The 5341-nt window shown below is 43.9% G+C and overlaps 1 protein-coding gene across 3 annotated transcripts in view; it reads right to left on the bottom strand.

Annotated features, from left to right (window-relative positions):
• Positions 1-5341, bottom strand: part of ece2a (endothelin converting enzyme 2a) — a 76743-nt gene that overhangs the window by 44410 nt on the left and 26992 nt on the right. The gene's annotated exons all lie outside the window — the stretch shown is intronic.

Genomic DNA, 5341 nt, shown 5'->3' with positions numbered 1-5341 from the left:
TATTACCACACCCTAGATACACATATCTTGTTTCAGCTAAAAGGGAAGTGTAGTTGGGAAATGGTCCTATTTATCTTTGCTTGGGTTAAAGTCTGTGGTGTGCATGTACATTCTTGCGATTTAAGGCGGTACTCCGCCTTGGGGAAAGGGCGGGGAAAGAGAGTGTGGATAGGGGTGGGCGGCGGTGACTTCCGTTGCAACACGTTGGCCATTGACACATCCTGTTGCAAACGGTTGTGGGGCTTGCCGCTTGTTATCACCTTACGCTTGCGCAACTAATTACCATTCCTCGAAAGCTCCATGGTGTGTGTGATGGTGTGTCACAGCTGCAAAACTATCAGGTAAGCATTGGGGCCTCACACGCCAAACAACACATTTGTAACCTATTTGTGTGTGTGTGTGTGTGTGTGTGTGTGTGTGTGTGTGTGTGCAGTACATGTAGAAACCTTATGTGTATGTATTTATTCACAAAAAAACAGACATACGTGGACAACTGAAAGGCAGCAGATGTGATTGGAACCTTGAAAACATAATTAAAGTGACAAGAAGAGAAGAAACACCAGCCACAGATGCATTAAAACATTGTACAGCAAGAGAACCCTGTGCCAAATACACTCCACCAGTGATCGAGTGTGTTAGCTGCTTATGCATGCAAATGTTTGTGTGTGTGTGTGTTCCAGACATCAGAGGGCTGGAGCTGTGCCGTCCCCTGATGGCTCTCCCTGTGAGGCTGGCTTCAAAACAAGGGAGGAAATATGTCAGCACTGTTTGTCACACTCAAATAGCTGAACGCTTTCTTTATGGATGGCTGGAATATGAGAGAAAGTGTCAAGGTTGAATTACACGGGCTCAACAGGTTATTTTAGATAACTTTAATCTTACTTTACGTGTGCCAAAAGCAAGCAACAGCTTTGGAAAAAACACTTTGCATGGAGGAGGAGGCATCTTGACAGACTAGATAAAACCTACAGGAATACTGGAGATTTTTTCCATCTCCAAAATGGTCAGAAACAACGTAGAAAATGGTGGCATCATAGTTTATGGAAACAAAGACAATTACTTCCCATCTACCATTCGGTTTATGAGGAAAATGAAGGTCTGTGGCCTCATTTTATGCCCAGATTTGGTGTTCTCCGGAGTAGGTTAAATCACTTCTGCGCTCCCCTCTCAAATCCCCAAGCATGCCAGACATTGTTTCCAAAGGGTTCCCCCCGCTGACACAGCTATGTGTGTGCGTGCGTTTTCTTTTTCCATGCACTCGGCTCTGAGAAAGGGGTGTCACATGACGGCTCATTCCTAGGGGTTGTCACGACAATTATAGTTGCCAGGCTGTCACCAAGGACACTACTCTCATTTTGTGTCTGTGACATCAGCTGGTGCTCCCCCCCCGCAACCTCTGACCTTTATGGTATAAAGGTGTATGTGTGTATCATACAAACACGTTCACAAATAACACACACTTTAAAAAAAAGAGTGTCCTGCATTTGTGTCAGTCTGTATGTGTGTGTGTGTGCGCGCTGAGATCCTAGAGTGGACATATGACGTGTGTTGTGACAAACATTTGTTTATTTAAGATACCAGTCCAGGCCAGTCTGAAGCCTGGAGTCTGTTTTTCCTCTAGCTGGAAGCAAGGAAGACAAAACCTCCTGATAGCCAGAGAGCACATCCTAACTGGATTATCCAGAGCGACAGAGAGACTAAAGTTAGAGGTGTCACATCACCCCGTTCTGCTGGCTGTGTGAGTGAATGCCGTGTTTGTGTGTGTGTGTGATGGAAAATTTGAGTCCCGGTCTTAAAAAGCATCATACCACTCATAACAAATCGGCAAAAAAACAAACTGTGGTGAACATCTGTCATCCGCTTCTGACATGTGTAAACTGTTTGTTATTTCAAGCGTTTTGTTAGTCATGTTTGCCTCTCGGTGTCCATTTTACAGGAAATTCAGCACAAACAAGGTTTTTTTTTTTTTAAAAGCAGAGAAGAAGAAGTAAACCAGCTGCTGGCACAGAGAGGAATGTTGGCCAAACATGGAGGTGGGTTCCTTCCTGCAGACTCAAGAGATGCAACAATGGTATCAGGATGCATATCTGAGCTGACCAACTTTGATATTCAAGAAAAAGCTCGACATGTGACTCTCACAGCTGCAGCTGGAACACCGTACATGGCCGGCTTACAAGGAAAGGCCACACAACAGGAGTAAGTATTTTCCTAAATTAAATAGTTAAAATACAATGTCTCCACCAGACTGAAGGGTCCATCTAGTTCATCATTCAATCCATAAAGCCCATGTCAGAAAAAGCTGAAAATAGAAGTGAGGATACTGCAAATAGCAGAACTCCTACAAGACCAAACAGAGTTTTAAAAGTGTAATCGACACCTATTGATATCTCTGTGATTTTCCACAAGGAGTAATCCCATTCAGCACTTACTGTTGCAACACTAAATCATCAAGTTGGCTGTCCACATGGGTGCTCACCTCATTTATAGTACAAGCACATGGGGTAGTTTTACAGGAATGTGTGCATTGGTTGATGCCAACTCAAAACTGCAACTTAATGATTAAATAAATGTTTGCAAAGTCTTGTTTGGCAATCTAGGAAGTGCTGTTCTATCAGAATATCTGCATCTACATTCATGCTTTGCTCAAAATCCTAATTAGGAGCCCACTGCCACACCAAAAATGTCAGCTGAGATTTAAGTTTCCTTTAAAGTAATTGAATTAGTTTACAGTCAAGCTCTTTACTCGACATCAACTGTTGGAGATTTGACCTTTGGGCTATCAGATGACCTCCCTCCACATAAACCACCCATCTATGGTCTGGAGGGGTGGTGGGTGGGGTACCCCCGCAAGTGAGCCAGCGGTGTGAAATATCAAAGGTGCTATCTCTGAGGTGAGACGAGCGCAGCAGTGGAAACTCCATGATGTCAGAGGCATGCAGGGTATTCATTCATATCCCCAGATTGGTTTAGACACATTAAGGATGGGGACTGGGGCCAGTGCTGATGAAAGGTGATCACATGCGTTCTAGCAACAACACGGAGCCTCACCACCACCCACCGGCTCTGGGCTAGCCCCGAGGTAAACTGATGCCACGGTGACGGTTCACAAAGTTCAGCTGCAACTCCTGTAAATGTCAACATATGAAAAGTGCCCAAGTATAGGGTCTGTCTTTGCGTGCCATTGTGTGTGTGTGCAGGCACATTAATCATGTGGCCTCGTGTATGCTTAGTGCCCGGGATTGTTTTGGTGAATGTGTGGACGTGGTGTGTTACATTATATTAAACCTTTAGTAAGCTTACTTAACTATAACTGCTTTAATTAAAAATGCAAATGGAGGAGAAATGTTGGTGCAGTTTTGAGCACAATTTGTGATTCAAGTTTTACTGCGACTGGTCATGTCAGGTCATAAGAAGCCTGCACGTGTCTGTGTTTGTGTATGTGCACCATGACAATAATGATAGTAGACAGTGTCACACTGGGCCTTGTTTTAACCAATTATCTGTTGTTATCTTCCCTCTACGTTAGAGTCCACTGTTATCTGATTAATTAAACTTTAACATTCATATGACAACCATTTGTTGACATCTACACGCAATCACAGACACACACAAATGCACACAGACGTGTCTTTGACTCTCTTGACCTATATGGACTAACATGTTGCCCAACCACCAGGCAGAAGTATAAAATGAACTGTACAAATGGAAATAACTTTCTGACAGTCTCACTGTGTTTCATTCATTTGTGTACACAAACAGTGACACGAGAATTTAAGTACTTGCTTGTTTATTTGTTCAAAGCGTGCTGACCCCTTTATTACTCTGTCTTAAAAAGAGTTTTATGATACAAAATGCACAGTTTTCAGGAGTTTTGCTGACTGAAACAGTTTTGCAGCTTGTTTGAGCCTCACACTGACACAGAGGAGTGAGAGTGGAGAAGATTTGGGAAGGAAGGGGGGGGTAAAAGGTGGACTGAAAGGGAGGAAGATAAGACGCCAGAGGAGAGAGGGGACATAAAGAGTCATGAAAATGAAGGAACAGTGGGGGTGACAGAGAAGTCATATAAGGGGGAGCAAAAGAGGTCAAAAGAAAATAGAGCGAAAAAGAAAGGAAGGGTCTTTTCAGTCACTTAAAAAGCATGACAGAAAAAAGGGTTGACAAAACTACTAAAGCAAGACAAAATGGAGAGATGAGGTAGAAAAGGAGGGAGAGGACGAGAGAAAGAGACGAAGGAAAAGAGATGCGAGTGGGTGAACAACCCCGGCTTGTCTCCGTGCTGAGAATCTCTCACTCGATAGACACAAAATCCTCTCTCTTGTCATCCCAGTGTCTTTAAATCACATACATCGCCAGCTAGCGTCCATTTACCGCGATGAAGGGATATTTAAATACACAAATGGTTGCATGTTTCAGTGTGTGTGTTCTGGTACGCACAAAGCTGATTTGAATGCAGCTTCATCTTTGCATCTACACCAGATATAGATATTCTTTATTTCCATCTTTTTCATGCAGTTTCAGACACTCCAGAGAAGTTGCATCAGCAGCGAGGGCCAGATGAAATTCTCTCAAAAGCTCGGCTCTTCCGGCGAGTTGCTGCTCTTCTTCCCTCCACTCACAAATGCAACCTCAGTTATGTAACCGGGTATACGAGATAATTAGTGACTGAATAATTAAGAGTGTGCCCGTGACAGTGTGACTGTTTGATAGAGTGTGAGCCTGTGTGTGTGTGTTGGTTGGGTTTGTGTTGGTGTGTTGTGTGGTTTGTGTGTGTGTGTGTATGTATGAGTGATGGAGGACTTTTGGAAGGACTCCATTGTATGAATCTGCCTCTCTGCTGTGGCAAGGAGCCTAAAGCTTCTCTCAGATCCAAAACACCAACAGGCACCAGGAACGGGGGCTTAGTAAATGGCAGTGAGAGGAGAGAGCCATCTTTTCTCTCCTTTAGCCAGAACTAACAGTTATTGAAAGCCTCCCACCTCCCTCTTTATATTACTATTTATGCCTTCCCTGCCAGAATTCATACAATAGTCAAGCCTTTGCCGCACATACATTTTTTTGCAAACTGGAAGCCGGAGTGCTTTTACTTTTCCCCTCTGCTCAAAGAAAAACACTCAACTGTGGAGGCTGCAGCGCCACTGCATTTAAAGCCCTCTTTGTCCTTAGCAGGGGTGAAACAACAGCCGTAAAAAAAAAGAAGCAACTGTGCTGTGGTGAACGTCTGGAGATCAAAACCGATGGATAGAACACTAACATGAAGGGTGGGCAGCTGTCAGACAAAGTGGGCGAGATGAGAGCAACAGGGGTGACTTAAGAGTGGGAGTCAAAGAGAGAGAGAGAGAGA

Source organism: Morone saxatilis, unplaced genomic scaffold (assembly GCF_004916995.1).
Source record: "Morone saxatilis isolate NCDOM2014 unplaced genomic scaffold, NCSU_SB_2.0 Contig23, whole genome shotgun sequence".
Lineage (NCBI taxonomy): Eukaryota > Metazoa > Chordata > Actinopteri > Moronidae > Morone > Morone saxatilis.
Note: the sequence above shows the minus strand (reverse complement) of the source record. Positions and strands in the feature narration are given on the sequence as shown.